The following is a 16,620-nucleotide window of genomic DNA, read 5'->3' on the forward strand; positions in this document are numbered from 1 at the left end:
ATAAATGAGGAAGTTGGCCTAGGGTAAATAACTTTGTGAGGTCACAAAGCTAATAAAGCAGATCCAGAACTCAGCCCAGATCTGTCTAAATACAAATTGATCGCTTCACCAAATTATCCTTCTTCCCCACACCCCAGGGAATCTGAGGTTTACATTTTGGGGGTCGACTACTACTACATCTTTTTTTTTTTAACCTTAATAGGAACTTCTAATCCACTGACCCTGTAGCCTTCCCTTCACATTCTTACACAGCTTGTGGGCCATCATGTCCGTAATATTCTCACCAGTACCCTACCTTAGCCTCCTATGTTTAGTCTTATCCATTAATAAAAAAAAGTCAATATACCTTTTCAAGTCTCTTAATCTACGTACTTCCCCTCAATCTTTTTATATCTCCTTATAATGCGTCTGCTGACAGACATTGGCAGGTTGATTCGTAGGGTTTTCCAGTGTAGGTTTTGTTCATTACCATATTTGTAGTACAGTTTGATGTGTTCCTCTGCCCTCTATAATTCCTGCAAACTTACAGCTGGATCAGCCTCGGGTTTAATCCCTTTGGCGTGACTACAGAGAGTGGTGTATTTATCAGGGTGCATATAATGTCTGGTTTGGGGATTGGCTTTTTTTCGTAATAGCTGCCATTGATATGCGGTCCCTAGATCTGTTTCTTCACTGGAGATTGTATGATAGTGATATTCTAAATATAATTTTATTTTCAAATATTAGCTGGAATAATTTTATAAGGCCAACCTTCCCCATATCTACTATTAAGTTACTCAGTGGTATAGTTCACATAGGAAAGGCAGGGTAATCTTTGATTCTTCCCTTTGTCCAGTTTTCAAAGTAATGAATTGGTTTTGTCATCTCCAGAAGGTAACCAGTAGTTTTTAAAACATCCTTATGAGCGCTCTGTCCCTCTCGGGAGCATGCCTGTAACTTTCCCTTCCCTCTCTTCCTCCCAGGTGCCTTGCCTCTGCCTTTCTCTCTCCTAAACTCCACCAGCCCTTCCTTTGCTTCTGTAACTTGTTTCCTGAGCCCACACACTGCAGCTGGCTCACTTCTACTACCTCCGTAACTTTCTAAGTAACTTTCTCTTATACCTTGAAAAAAATCATTATTCATTAATGGATTTAAATTATTCAATGGTTTTCAATTCATTGAAGTTACTATCCTTATTGAAGCTCAAATGATCCTATCTGTGGCTGGTGGGGAAGCCTCTTTAACTTGGCTCCTGAGTCCCTTTGACACAGTCCCAGTAGTCATTGATTGCTTCCCTGAAATCTGGAGTAGGAGAGGCACACTTTTTACCTATATCCTCTAGGGTTCTTTTTGTCTGGGCCTGAGAATTCAATTGATGTAAAGCAGATCAAGCATACATACTTAGTGCAAATTTTACGTGACACAGGAACCTTTATAATGAAGACCCAAGGAAATTATAAAATTTACTTGCTGTTATATTAAACAGAGAGAGGCAGTTGTGGAAAGTGACTAAACTGTAGGGGAAGGCTAAAGAAAGATAAGAATTATTTTTAACAAGGTTTTTTTTTTATAGAATTCCCTCAGTCTCAACTTCTCCTTGATGATGAGACTGTTACTTTCCTTCTGCTGTAGGGAGGACATCTCTCATATGGGAATTTCATCTCCCGATTTTGAGAAAAAGAAGAAAAATCAGAGTGTGGGTTTTTTTTTTTTTTTGGTATTTGCTGTTTTCAAGTCCCTTTAACTCAAATCATCAATATGCCAAAGCCACTTACTCTGGAGGGGCATGTTCCGACCCCCCTCACTGGTATGTCAGCATGTTTTGGACGCATTCATTTCCCGTCTCCAGACTTGGAATTAGGTATTTCTCCAAGAAACCCTGGTTTCTTTTAGTGGGAAATGGTCATTCAAAACCACGACCTTGGTGCTAGGAATGCTCTTTGGTACTGGATCGGCCATTGCTTCTAGGACTTTTCAGTGATCAGAGCTAGGAAAGTGTGTGTGTGTGTGTGTGTGTGTAAGATAAAAAATACTTTGTGGGTTCGTACTGTTTCTATTTGAGTTCAGGGTTTTTACTTCATGACTTCTATGTGACATATGTATCTATTTGTCCTATATTAAGAATCCTGATTTTCAAGGACACAGGAGAGGATAGAAAGAAAAGAAAATATTCCAGAATTATTTTTGTTTTATTCTATATTACACATACAGCAGTCTTTATATAAAATGCTGTCACAACTGGTTGTGGTTATTGGAAACATTAAAAAAAAATTTGCTTATACTATTTCCACTCTCCTTTCACTGATTTTTACAGTGTACTGTGTCTGCATTGTCAGGTCATATAGGCATTACATAATATTATCTCCTTTAACCCTCATCTTGTCTTGTTTTATAAGTAACTATATTTAACTCATCAGTTCCGTATGTTGATGTCTTCTGTCTACTCTGTGTGGTTCTCTAATATGTTCTTTATTTAGCACTCATGAGAACAATATTCCTTGAGTTCTTGCATGTTAGTAATGGTGCCATATATACTTGAAGGTCTTTGGTTTTCCTGGCTAGAAAATTCTTGGATCACACTTTTTTCTAATTTGGGTATTTTAAATCTGTGACTTCCATTTTCTTCTGGCTCAAGTGTCACTGTCAGAGTCTGATGAAAATTATTTAAAATATATTTATAGCTTTCTTTTCCTTTTGAGTCACATACTCATTTTTAATGTTTTTTTTTATCTCACCTGAGGATATGTTTATGGATTTTAGAGTGAGGGAAAGGGAGAGAGAAGAGACAGATCAGTGTGAGACAGAAACATTGATTGGTTGTCTTCTGTACACACCTTTATGGGGATGAAACCCAAAACCTAGTTATGTGCCCTGACTGGGAATTGAACCTGCAACATTTTGGTTTATGGGACAACATTCTAACCAAGTGAGCAACCCAGACAGGCTCATTTCTAGTTTTTAGCATTTATTCTAATTCTAGCTTTGGTTTCTTTTCCAGAAACGCCATTATCTGAATCTTGGGGTTGTTTTTTTGTTTTGGTTTGGGTTTTTTTTTTTTGCCAATCTTCAACATTTGTAACTTTCTCTTAGATTGTTTTTAATCTTTATTTTTGTTTTCTATTAAAGTCTTTTTTTACCTGCTAGTTATCTTAAGAGAGTAGTGAAGTGTTTATTTGCTATCATATTTTTTCTACTTTTGTGTTTCTTTCAGAATTTTTTTCTTTTATTTCTAATTCTTAAATTGTTGAATTTCCGAATTTTTAAAATTCTGAGTTATAATATTCTATCATGTCATGTATAACAGTCTTAATGTTTTTAAGCTTGTTTTTAAAAACACATTACAGTTTTTTAAGTGTATCTTATTGATTATGCTGTTACAGTTGTCCCATTTTTTCCCCTTTATTCCCCTTTGCCCTGCACTCCCTCTCCCACCAGCATTCTACTCTCTTAGTTCATGTCCATGGGTTCTACATATAAATTCTTTGGCTTCTCCATTTCCTATACTGTTCTTAACTTCCCCTCTCTATTTTGTACCTACCATTTATGCTGCTTATTCCCTGTACCTTTTTCCCCATTCTCCCCTCTCTCCCTCCCTGCTGATAACCCTCCATGTGCTGCTCTCCATTTCTGTGATTCTGTTCTCATTCTAGTTTTTTGCTTAGTTTGTTTTTGTTTTTTTAGGTTTAGTTATTGATAGTTGTGAGTTTGTTGTCATTTTACTGTTCACATTTTTGATCTTCTTCTTTTTTTTAGATAAGTCCCTTTAACATTTCATATAATAAGGGCTTGGTGCTGATGAACTCCCTTAACTTGACCTTGTCTGGGAAGCACTTTATCTGCCCTTCCATTCTAAATGATAGCTTTGCTGGATACAGTAATCTTGGATGTAGGTCCTTGCCTTTCATGACTTGGAATACTTCTTTCCAGACCCTTCTTGCCTGCAAGGTTTCTTTAGAAAAATCAGCTGAGTCTTATGGGAACTCCTTTGTAGGTAACTGTGTCCTTTTCTCTTGCTGCTTCTAAGATTCTCTCCTCTTTCATCTTGGGGAATGTAATGATGATGTGCCTTGGTGTGTTCCTCCTTGGGTCCAGCTTCTTTGGGACTCTCTGAGCTTCCTGGACTTCCTGGAAGTCTATTTCCTTTGCCAGATTAAGGAAGTTCTCCTTCATTATTTGTTCAAATAAGTGTTAATTTTTTGTTCTTCCTCTTCTCCTTCTGGCACCCCTATAATTCGGATGTTGGAACATTTCAAGATGTCCTGGAGGTTCCTAAGCCTCTCCTCATTTTTTTGAATTCTTGTTTCTTCATTCTTTTCTGGTTGGATGTTTCTTTCTTCCTTCTGGTCCACACTGTTGATTTGAGTCCCAGTTTCCTTCGCATCACTATTGGCTCCCTGTACATTTTCCTTTGTTTCTCTTAGCATAGCCTCCATTTTTTCATCTAATTTGAGACCAAATTCAACCAATTCTGTGAGCATCCTAATTGCCAGTGTTTTGAACTGTGCATCTGATAGGTTGGCTATCTGTTCGCTGCTTAGTTGTATTATTTCTGGAGCTTTGATCTGTTCTTTCATTTGGGCCATTTTTTTTTTTTTGTCTTGGCACACCTGTTATGTAAAGGGGCGGAGCCTTAGGTTTTCACCAGGGTGGGGTAATACTGGTCGAAGTGCTGTGGGGGAGGGACCAAGAGGGAGCAATGGCGCCTGCCCCACTCTCTGCCAGATTTCAGTCACTCCCTCCGCTACCCACAATCAAATTGGGCCCCTCTGGTGCTGATTCCTGAGTGGGTGGGCTTGTGCACGCTCTAGGCCCCTGTGGGTCTCTCCAACGAACTCTTCTGTGAGGCTGGGAGTTTCTCCTACTGACGCCTCAACCCCCGCAGGTGTTTTCAATCAGAGATTTGAGGCTTTATTTCCCCGCGCTGGAGCCCTGGGTGGCATGGTCTCTTTCGCTCCCCTGCTGTTCCTCCCGGTTTATCTGTGCACGAATGTGGGGCCGCGGGGTCTGCTAGCGGTCACACTGCCTGCCCCATTCGTTCCACAATCTGCCACCTCTCTGAGTCCCGCTGCGTTGCTGCGAGTCTTCTCCACCCTTCTCCACCCCGGCTGCCCATCTCCGCCCCTCCTACCAGTCTGGATGAATGTTTCTTTTTTATCTTCTTGGTTGTCGGACTTCTGTGTGGTTCGATTTTCTGTCAGTTCTGGTTGTTTTTCCTTTTTAAATTGTTGTTGTCCTTCTTTTGGTTGTGCGAGGAGGTGCAGTGTGTCTACCTACACCTCCATCTTGGCCAAAAGTGTCAGCCAAAGATTTTAAACCAAAGCCCTGAAAGATCCAGTCCCTGACTTCTTCGACCATTCTCTCCTGGAACTCCATGTAGCACTTTATTAGCGTTTGAAGACATCATGTTTGCCATCAGCCCTTCAATAGAACTATGGAGACTCACTCCACTCACAGTGATTATGGACTCTGAGTCAAAAGTTTTTTCTGGGTCCCGAGGATGTGGTTTATGTATAAGTCTCTCATCTACTGAAACCATATTTGTAAATGAAATACTAGTGGATTTAAGTTCCATTGTTTTTGCTACAGGATTAACTACAGAATGTTCTTGCCACACCAATAAGAGATTTCACACTGGAAGGCAGTCCACACTCTGTGCTGACAAGTTTATGGCTGTGCAACTTTCCAGAAGGATCTATATGTATGTCCGATACACCAACTCTAACCATGCCTGGGTTCATACAGGGTCTGGGTATTTCTGTATGGCAGCTGTGCTAACAGTTCCCACAGGTGGTCAAAGACGCACTCCACAGTCCGGATCCACCAGTGCCAGCGGCCTGTGTGGTATCTGGGCAGTGCAAACAGTCAAAAAGTCCATACCTTTTATTTTATTTACTTTTTAAAGATTTTATTTATTTTTAGAGAGGGGGAAGAGAACGAGAAAGAGAAGGATAGAAACATCAATGGGTGGTTGCCTCTCACGCGCCCCCCACTGGGGACCTGGCCTACAACCCAGGCATGTGCCGTGACTGGGAATCGAACTGGCGACCCTTCGGTTCCCAGGTCAGCGCTCAATCCACTGAGCCACACCAGCCAGGGCAATTTTTTTATTTTTTATGTAAGCATTTTATTCATTCAACCAACACGATGAACTTTGGTTTCCTTATCAGCAAAATGAGATACCTACCTTCACTGACTTACTATGAAGATTTATTAACAGATATTCAATAAATGACAACCTTCTAACAAGGTCCTGATGGCTGCACGCTGGACGCACACTGGAGGAATTACAAACACAAACAAGCCCCTGCTCTCAGGGCGCTCAGTCTCAAAGACCACTGGCCATCACGTAATTCTCGATATGGTTCAACTGCTGTTTTGTACCCCCGTATCAAACAGGAGGGGAAACTTCAAGAGAAAACACCAACATGTTTTACAAAAACTACAAGTTTATTAACAATATATTCTAACATTTATCAAAGTTTCAAGCATGTCATTTTGAGCCTTCAGTGAGAAATAACAGTATTCAGTATTAATTAAAAACCAAAAAAGGGTAGTAATGGTGATTCGTGGGGTTTTAGTCCAAAATGAAAATGCAGAAAACATTTATTTTGGTGGATCTGTGTTGATGCCACATTTCTCCTTGAGACGCTTCAACTGTTCTTCCTTCTTTTTATCCATCTTCTGAAATGCCCTGTTGGCATCACAGCACAAAACCACAAGGTATCTGTTACGAATAGGGAATCCTGACAGGTGATCACGTGCGTTCTTGGCATCAAAGATGTCTTCACAGGCCACGTAAGCTGTTCCTCTAGTTTCAGGTGTCTCCCCCACTCTGATCTGATGAATAAGTCTGTACTTCCCACATACTATCATACATTTCTCCAGCTGTGATTCTATAAGGCACATTTCTTATATACAAGATCCAATTTACTTCAGGTGGACGTTGAGTATTCGCCCTCTTGGCAGGCTGATGCGGTTACCGCAGCGGATGCCGGAACGCCTCCCTGCTCCTCGGGAGCTCGCTCAGCTGAGCTCAACACAGCGTCAGACCCAGAAAATCCCTACCTACTACTAAACTTTAAATTTCAGTTATTGTACTTTTGTTTTAGAATTTAAATTTTTTATGAATTTCAGTTCGTTGCTTTATTATGTTAATGAGTTATTTGAAGTCCATGTCTGATAGCTCCAATACCTTAATCTCTGTTGGGCCTATCGCCTCCCTCCCGCGCCCCGTCCTGTTTCTCAGTGTGCCTAGAAACTTGACTGTCTGGCGTTATGTGTGACAGAACAGCAGAGGGGCAGGGTGGTGTCTCCCTCCAGGGCAGGCAGCAGTGGGGCAGGCCACCACAGGCCAGTGCAGGGCTCAGCTGTATAGTCCGCCGTACCTGTGGCTCGCCCATACTCCCAGAATGCCACCCCAGCCCCGGGAAATTGTGTAGAGCTCCTCTAACTTCTATGCCTCTTAGCAGCCACCTGCGCCTGCCCTGAGGGGAAAAGCCAGTGCAGGAAGTAGCTCTTACTTCCTGAGCTCCCCTCTGAGTGGTGGCTGCTGGAGTGACTCTGTTGACCTTCAAGCTGATGCCTTCTGAATTACGGCCAGATCCTTGCGTCTTCAGGTGGCAGTGGTCCATTGCAAGCTATCCCATGAGAAGCAGTCTGTCTTCATTTCCTGGAATGATTCAGTAAAATGGAGAGTTGGAAGGATGTGGGTTAATAACTAGGCAAGCTGGTCCAACTAGCATAGGCCACGTGGACCTCTCTGAGCTACAAATGTCCTGTGCAGAGGTGTGCAGCCAATGAGAAAGCCGGGAGGGACACAGCCCATTCCCTTGTGCCCAACCAAAAGTCTCCAGGACTGAAAACCTCTGTACACTCATCTGAATCCTACAGTATTTGTCCTCATCGGCCCGGTCCTGAAAGTGAAGATGGCACAGTGCCACGGCATGGCACTTCTACGTGTGAGAAGCTCACGCCACAGCTCCTCAGAGAACAGCGGCATTTGTCCTCAGCTCAGGTCTGTAACCTCGCTCCTGGAGAAGCAGCCTTGGGGCCTGCAGACCGCTAGCACCTTGGCTGCATCCTTTCTGGGCACTCTGCCCCCTTGGCCAAATAAGCAATACTAGTTTCTAACAAGGAACCTCTTCTGCTGCCCTGGCTGTCCCCATTTAAGTGTGAGCATCTCACATGAGGGGAGCTGACTCAGTCCCCTATGATGAATGAGTAAGGGAACTGGCTTCAATCATTAGGTGTCTCCTCAGCCTCCACGTCCCAAATTCTGGTGGGATAGAGGCATGTAACCAAGGGAGGCAAGGGGGCACCAAAATTACAGCTCCTAATGGGAGGGCAGGGAGGCTCACCGTGGACTAAGGAGCTGTCAGAGCAACACTCAAGTAGAGCCTGGCCAGAAACAGAGCTCAGAACCACTCACTGCCCCATCAAAGAGGTCCCAGGCAAAAGGCTGCGGACTGCCAAAAAGCAGGCCCCAGAGCGGAGCTGGTGTGGGCTTGTCTCCATGGAGAGGAGGGGACCACCCGTTCCCAGCGCAGTAAGGACACCCATGTGGGCAAATGGCCCCAGGGTCCAATACCTGTGTGCTGGTGCCACCCCACAGCACCGCAGCCGTCACACTTTCCCCATGGGGCCCCCTGCCTGTGTCCCGAAAGTGGGCATCCTCTCCAATCCTGCCCACTCCTGGATGGGCTGGTGGGGAAGGCTGGCCCCACTGTCTTCCCCGCATACTCTGGTCACCACATCCACTAGCCCCCACCCTCTGCTCACCTCCGTGCTCTGAGCACCACTGCTCCTCAGAGTGCAGGACAGAGGTGATGTGGCTGACCAGTGGGGAGGACACCACAACAGCCAAGCTCCCCTGGTGCTTCCTCCTGCGCCGCAGTGGGAAGCCATGAGCTGAGACACTCCTAGAGCTGAATTCTCCGCTTGGGGGTGGGAACATGCACAGAGAGAGCCTGTGGGAGGCTCAGCCTGGGTAAGGAGAAAGGTTCCCACTGAACCATCCCCCCAGTGCCTTAGCCTTCTTTCCCCCTAACTGTCCTGCAGAAGAGTTCTTGTCAAGCCTGCCATCAGTGGAGTGTGCTGCACCAGTCCTGCCCCAGCTGAGGGGGCTTTCCAGAGGTCCTGCCTACGCTGGGCCCGACTGGGACCAGACCCAGGGCCCTGCCTCCATTCTCCACCCGGAGGTCTGAGCACTGCCCCAGGGAGGGGTCTGAGACTCATGGAGTCCCAGCTATGGAAACACAAAGGTGCCCACAGGAGACCTGTTGCCGTTGCAGATTTGCAGACTTTGGCCTCCTTGGAAAATGCGGATTCTCGGGTCTGGGAAGCAGCATTGGTTCTCGCCCCACTTTTACACTCACCTCACTAGGCTGACTTTCCAGACTCTCAACATCCTGCATGGAGGCACAGCTGCCAGTCAGGGGTCAGTGCCCCGCAGCAAGCGTGGAGATGTAGCAGGGCGGCGCTGGCTACCACCAGCTTCCTTGATCCAGGTGCAGCTGTCAACAGGGCCTCGGGTAGAAGCAGAGATAGATGCAGAAGACCAGGGACGAATGCAGCCCAGTGCCCTCCACCTTGGTCCTTTGGCCAAGGCCAGAGTGGCTAGAAGTAGGTGGCCTTGTTGGTCTGACTCTCTGTTGTCCAAAGAGTGCTGGAGCCATGGTGAGCCACGAGGTGGGGTAGTTCTGCCTTCCCGCCTGTGCCAGTTCATGCGCGATCAGCTCCTTTCCTCCCGTGGGCTTCTGTGAGGAGGTGCTGATCCTCGCGGGTGCCCCAGCCGTGGTGGAAGCTGGTGAAGCACAAGCTTGCTGTGGGGGTCAACACCGAACTGCCACCACGGTCTGTGCCATCTTGCTGTTCCCATTCACACTGTGACTAGTTAATAAAATAAAAAAGGGAATGTTGATCATGTCAGTCATCAGCCTGAAGTCACCTCTTGTTCTGAAACATCATCAAACTTCTGATAGGCTGTTCCATTTTTTGGCCATTTGTTTATGAAATAATTTTAGAGTAAAAGAGGCCCCTGAACAATGAGAAAACTGGACAAGAAGTGAGTGATGGTTTTCAGTCCCTGGGAGACGGTGCAGGACAGTTACTCCCCAAGAGGAGAGAAACTGAGCGGGGAGCCCTGTGACTGTAGCAGCTACGGCCGAGATGGTTGCCAGGCTACGGTGAAAGGAAAGGAAACGCGGATAGACCCAGCCATCTCCCTGAAGGAGGAGACAGAGTTCAGGGTCAGGGAGGCCCAGGCAGCTGGCACGCGTGGCGCAGGGTGTTGGGGCAGGGGCTGCACAGACAGCAGTGCTGCATGGTGTGCAGAGGGTCCCTTGAGTCTGCAGCCTAGAACAGGTCTGTACGTGCGTGAGAGAAACTGTGCAAGGAGGCTGGAGCAAGAATCCCTGGAAAGGAGCAGAGAGAATAACCCCAGAGCTCACACAGGGATAGGAATATTATGTGTTCCCACAAGCATGTGGAAAGACCTTCTAATTCACAGGATATTGGGTAGAATGCTCAGAAGGCATCGCCCTTCATAACGGGGCTAAATCAGCCATAGACCAATGGCGGTTCTGAACCCACCCTAACAAAGCTCAGAAGCAAGCCTGTACGAGGTCCTGCCCATGCTGGGCCTGACTGTGGACAGACACGGGGCCCTGCCTCTGTTCTCCACCCAGAGGTCTGGGCACTACCCCACAGAGGGGCCTGAGACTCAGACTCCTGTAAGGATCCTGAGACTGACAGAAGCCAGTCAGGATCGACTGCTGCCGAGGAGCTGAACTTGGTGTGCCAGACCAAGAATAATACTATTTGAAGGAGTAGTATTTGAAGAAATAGTTGCTGGAACAAAGCCCAGCAGCCGAAAACATAGATCCACATTGTCCAGTATCCCATAAGAAAATGGCTAGGTCTATCAGGGCCCAGCCAGGCTACAGAAGCCACATGGTATTTTAAACAATGTAAGTTTAATATAAATAAATAATTATTAACTATTTATAGGGAATTAAATAAAAGGGAACAAAAGAAAACTCTACAGAATACCCCAGGGTGAAGAGAGGTACCCAAGGGAAGGGTTCTGACCCGGGAGAAGGGTGGTTGCAGCCCACTGTGTGTGAAGTTCAGTGCACTCTCCAGGTCAAGCCTGGGAGCTGACAACCGCCTGTGAGGATGCCAACAAAATTAGCTGGGAAGCCGTCGGCAGAGATTGCTAGAATGGCACAGGGTAGAGGTGCTGTTGACCTCACTAGAAAGCTGCCAGGAGGCCGGCTGGGGTTCTTGTGGAACCTGCCTGGCAGTGCCTGCCCTCTCCCAAATACATAAAGAACCTCACTGCTGGCATCTGTGAGCGCTGCTGAATTTGCAAGCTAAGGAGCCACCAGAGAGGTGCCACAGAAACTCAGTGGGGGTGAGCACCCCTCTGCATCCCACACGGCAACCTGTGTCACAAAAAAATAAGCAAAGCACGTAGAACCTGGAAAAGAGGCCCTTCCTCTTCCAGTACCCTCCACTCACAAAAATGAGCCCCAGGAGAGCTGGCAAGAGAGAAATGTTCCCGTATCGCAAGCAGGCAACGAAGGGGTGGATTGATAACTACCGTATCAGACATGCACACAAGAGAAAATATGACCTGTGACCATAAGAAAAATCAATGAATAGGAACTGACCTTAAAGTCGCAGAGATAAAGGAACCAGCAGACAAGGTAAATAAAACAGGTTATTATAAACATGCTTTATATATTTAGGAAGGTAGAGGGAAACCTGAGCTTGATGAGGAGATAAACAAAAAACATATAAAAAGACCCAAATGGAACTTCTAGAGATGGTAAAAACAATATCTGAAATGAAAAAATATACAGTATTGAATTAATATAAGATGAACACTGGAAAAGATCAGAATTCAAAGACAGAGAACGAAAATATTCAAATAAAGCACAGAGAGAAGAAATAAGCACCAGACATTATCAAGTAACCCAGTGTGCATGGAACTAGAGTCCCAGGGAAAAAAAAAGCAAGAAAGAGACAGAAACAACATCTGAAAAAATAACAAAAAATCTCCTAAATATAATGGGAACTGTACATTCACAGACTAAGAGGATTAATAAAACTCAAGCAGAATAAACCTCAAGAAAACAACACCAAGGCACATCATAATGAAGTTGTTGAAAACCAGTGTTACGAAAAACCCCAACCAAACCTTGCCCTAGCCGGGCGACTCAGTGTCTTGGAGCACCGTCCTGTGTACCAGAGGGCTGCAGGTTCAGTCCCGGGTCAGGGCACATACCTAGGTTGTGGGTTCCATCCCCAGTTAGGGCGTACAGGAGGCGGCCAATAGATGTTTCTCTCTTACCTCAAAGTTTTCTCTCTCTCTTCCTCTCTGAAAATCAGTAAAAGCACATCCTCAGGTGAGAAAGAAAAAAATCTTAATAGCACATTATGTAGAGATAAGAATGACAAGAAGACTTCCGCTTTAAACCAGAGGACAATGGAAGGTCATCCTTTTTGTATTTCATATTAGGGCCGTGCCATACTTTAATTAATTAAAATTACTGCTGATAGTATTTAAGTTGCTTTTGCCCTTTTGCAGCCACACGCGATGTTTCCCCGAGCCTTGGTGATAAAGGTCCTCACACACCTGTGTGAGCTCACCCACGGCAGCAAGTCTAAAGTGGAGGTGCCTCGCCTTGTGATCCTGTCAAACGTGCGTAGACTCCCTCAGAGCTTGTCACACTGATTATCGGTGGAATGACACCTTTAAAGTACTGACAGAAAAGGAAAAGGGTGTAAACTAGAATCCTTTTTATTCTATTTTTGGGTATTTACCTGAAGAAAATGAAAACTCTAATTCGAAGATATATATGCACCCCTATGTTCACTGCAGCAGTATTAACAATGGCCAAGATATGGAAGTAGCCTAAGTGTCCATCGAGAGGTGACTGGTTAAAGGTGATGTGAGATATATCTATGTGTATATATATATCATGGAATATTATTCACCAATTAAAAAATGAAATCTTGCCATGAGCAGCAACATGGGCAGACCAAGAGAGTATTATGCTATGTTAAATATATCAGACAAAGAAAGACAAATACCATATGATTTCACTTACATGTAGAATCTAAAAAAAATGAATGAACAAAATAAAAATAGAAACAGACCCACAGATACAGAGAACAAATTGAGGTTGCCAGAGGGGAGGAGATTCGGGGAAGGTGAGCATGATAAGAGCTACAAACTTCCAGTTATAAAATTAATAAGCCAAGGGGAAGTAATGTACGGCACAGGGAATACGTCAACAATATCGAAATAACTTAATGCAGTGAGAGATGGTTAATAGACTTCTCATGGCAATCACATCGTAAGGTATATAAATGTTGAATCACTATGATGCACACTTGAAGGTAATACTGTATGCCTGCCAACTATATTTTAATAGAAAGAAAGAAGGAAGGAAAGAAGGAAAGAAAGAAAAAGAAAGAGGAAGGAAGGAAGAAAAAGCCAGACAAGTATGGGACTTCCATTTTCTAGTTTGGCAAGTAAAGAACTTGGAAGTTGTCACTACCCTCCTTACAATAAGAAAAAGGCTGAACTAATTGAAGAACAACAAGTCTTTTTAGATCTATCAGAGAATTGAGGTCAAGGATAAAACACTACCCAAACAACTAGAGAAAAAGACAGGCAGATACAGAGAGTCGCAGCTTCCTGGAGCAGACGCCCAGGGCAGAAACTGGGGCAGGAAAAATCAAAGGATAACTGACGAATTGCTGGAGGCTCAGTGTGGACAAGTTTGAGAGTGAATAAAATTTCAGGAGGGCCCATTCTTAGGGAGACCTCCATACTTTTTTGAGTTTTACCTCAAGGAGCCCTACCAGGTTCTCACAGCAGAGGCCGGGGCGGGGTCGTGGGGGTAGGACACTCTCGTACCTCTGGCACGGGGAAGGGAAGTAGCCATTCTGAGATATGCCCAGAGTACTCTGTTCAGGCCTGTCCTCAAGGTACACTGTTTAATCAGAGCTTAATTTATTTGGGTTTTGCCAGAACCTAACTAACTTGGGGAAAGGAAAATGCCCAATTCTAGATCCCTCTGCCTTTGTATTTCATATAAGGAGAAAAAAATCCACACAGAAAAGCACTTGGGAAAGTCACAGGCTGGAGGCACAGGTTCACTGAAAAAACTAAGATCTAATCAAAGAACTAATGAACACTTCACCACCACATCAACAGGGCTGGTGGACAATAACAGGTAATGAAATTGCACTTCTCAGACCTTATTTAAGAAATCTCTAGGAAAATCCAAAGACAACAGAGGAGACAAAACCAAGAACACCAGAGGAAATTTTAGCTCTGACACCTGTAGCCATAGCAAACAGCAAACAGAGCCTAACTCCCAGCCAGACAAACATGAAATCTCACAGTAAAGGCCTATTTTTCTCAGTTCCTTTATCCAGGGCATTGTGTCAAGCATTAAGAAGTTCCAAAGCAGGCTAAAGAAAAAACACAGACTTTGAAGAAATACAGCAAGCAACAGATCCAGCCAGACTCAGTCGTAGCAAATATGTTTTAATTATCAGGCCAGGAATTTAAAGCAAGTACGATTAGTGTGCTAAGGGCTCTAATTCAAGAAGTAGGCAACATGCAAGATCTGATGGGTAAACATAAGCAGAGAGATGAAACTTTAAGAATCAAAAGCAAATACTAGAAACCAAAAAAACTGTAACAGAAAGAACTCTCTTGATGGGTTCATCAATAGACTAGACACAGCCAAGGAAACAATTAATGAGCTTAAAGAAATGTCTGAAGATATTCTCGAAACAGAGTATCTAAGAACTGGGACAATTACAAATGGCTTAATATATGCATATTGGGGATAGCAGAAGAAGAGAGAAAGGCACAGAAGAAGTATTTGAGTCAATAACTACTGAGACTTTTCTAAAATTAATGGTAGATGCAAAACCACAGGTACAGGAAGCTCACAGTACACTAAGCAGGATAAATATAAAAAATCTACACTAAGGTATATCATATTCAAACTTCAGAAAAATCAAAGACAGAGGAAGCCATGAAATAAGTCAGAAGGTGGGGAAACTTACCAATAGGGGTACAAGAATAGGAATTACATTAGACTTCTCATCAGAAACCATTCAAGCAAGAAGAGACTGGAGGAAATATTTACAGCATTGAAAGAAAAAACAACAACCTAGAACTGTAAAGAGAAGTAGAAGCTTTCTTAGGCCAACAAAAATTAAGAGAATTTGTCACCGGTAGACTTGCCTTGCAAAAAATGTTAAAAGTTCTTCAGAAAGAAGGAAAACATTTTGGGTCATAAACACAGATCTATATAAAGAAGAGTGTTAGAGAAGGAATAAATGAAGGCAAAATATTTTTTCTTGTTCTTAATTGACCTAATGTTTGTTCAAAACAATAATGGCAATGGGGGGCTAGGTGAAAAAGATGAAGAAATTAACAAGGAAACAAAAATAATAATGGCAACAATGTATACGGTGATTTAGCTTTTATATAAGTGAAAGGAATGGCCACAGTGTCCTAAGAGATGGGAAGAGATGGAAAGGGAAAGACTGTCATAAGGTGCTTGCCCTACCATAAAGTGGTATAGTATTAGTTGAAAGTGGACTTGGGAGTGGATTTGGGATGAGGATAAGAGAGAAAAGGGAGCAAAGAAAAGTGAATAGAGGTTCCGGCCAAGATGGAGGCATGGGTAGACACACTGCGCCTCCTCACACAACCAAAAGGACAACAACAATTTAACAACAAAAAACAACCAGAACTGACAGAAAATCGAACCGCATGGAAGTCCAACAACCAAGGAGATACAGAAGAAGCATTCATCCAGACCTGTAGGAGGGGTGGAGATGGGCAGCTGTGGCGGAGAGCACTTGGGGCAATGCGGCCGGACCCAGAGACATGGTGGATTGTGGAACCAATGGGGCAGGCAGTGCGACCGCTAGCAGACCCCAGAACCCCACATTCGCGCATACATAAACCGGGACGAACGGCAGGGGAGCGAAGCAGACCATGCAACCCAGGGCTCCAGCTCAGGGAAATAAAGCTTCAAACCTCTGATTGAAAACACCCGTGGGGGTAGAGGCAGCAGCAGGAGAAACTCCCAGCCTTGCAGGGGAGTTCATTGGAGAGACCCACAGAGGCCTAGAGTGTGCACAAGCCCACCCACTCAGGAATCAGCACCAGAGGGGCCCAATTTGATTGTGGGTAGTGAAGGGAGTGACTGAAATCCAGCAAAGAGTGGAACAGGCGCCATTGCTCCCTCTCAGCCCCTCCCCCACGTACAGCGTCACAGCCCAGTGACCAGCATTACCCCTCCCTGGTGAACCCCTAAGGCTCTGCCCTTTACGTAACAGGCATGCCAAGGCCAAAAAAAAAAAAAAAAAAAAAAAGGCCCAAATGAAAGAACAGATCAAAGCTCCAGAAATAATACAACTAAGCAGCGAACAGATAGCCAACCTATCAGATGCACAGTTCAAAACACTGGCAATTAGGATGCTCACAGAATTGGTTGAATTTGGTCACAAATTAGATGAAAAAATGGAGGCTATGCTAAGAGAAACAAAGGAAAATGTACAGAGAGCCAATAGTGATGCGAAGGATACTGGGACTCA

The 16,620-nt window shown here is 44.4% G+C and overlaps 1 long non-coding RNA gene and 1 pseudogene across 2 annotated transcripts; one reads left to right on the top strand and one right to left on the bottom strand.

Annotated features, from left to right (window-relative positions):
* Positions 1-6,412: 6,412 nt before the first annotated feature.
* Positions 6,413-7,610, bottom strand: LOC112298442 (splicing factor 3B subunit 6 pseudogene; annotated as a pseudogene). Its single transcript, XR_008425697.1, has 2 exons — positions 7,500-7,610; positions 6,413-6,955 (listed from the first exon to the last, which is right to left on the bottom strand). The product of XR_008425697.1 is annotated as a splicing factor 3B subunit 6 pseudogene (transcript).
* A 196-nt stretch (positions 7,611-7,806) lies between these two features.
* On the top strand, positions 7,807-16,414 carry LOC139441088 (uncharacterized). Its single transcript, XR_011651496.1, has 2 exons — positions 7,807-7,993; positions 12,572-16,414. It is a non-coding gene; the product is annotated as an uncharacterized lncRNA (long non-coding RNA).
* The last annotated feature ends 206 nt before the right edge of the window (positions 16,415-16,620 follow it).

Source organism: Desmodus rotundus, chromosome 1 (assembly GCF_022682495.2).
Source record: "Desmodus rotundus isolate HL8 chromosome 1, HLdesRot8A.1, whole genome shotgun sequence".
In the NCBI taxonomy this organism is placed as follows: domain Eukaryota; kingdom Metazoa; phylum Chordata; class Mammalia; order Chiroptera; family Phyllostomidae; genus Desmodus; species Desmodus rotundus.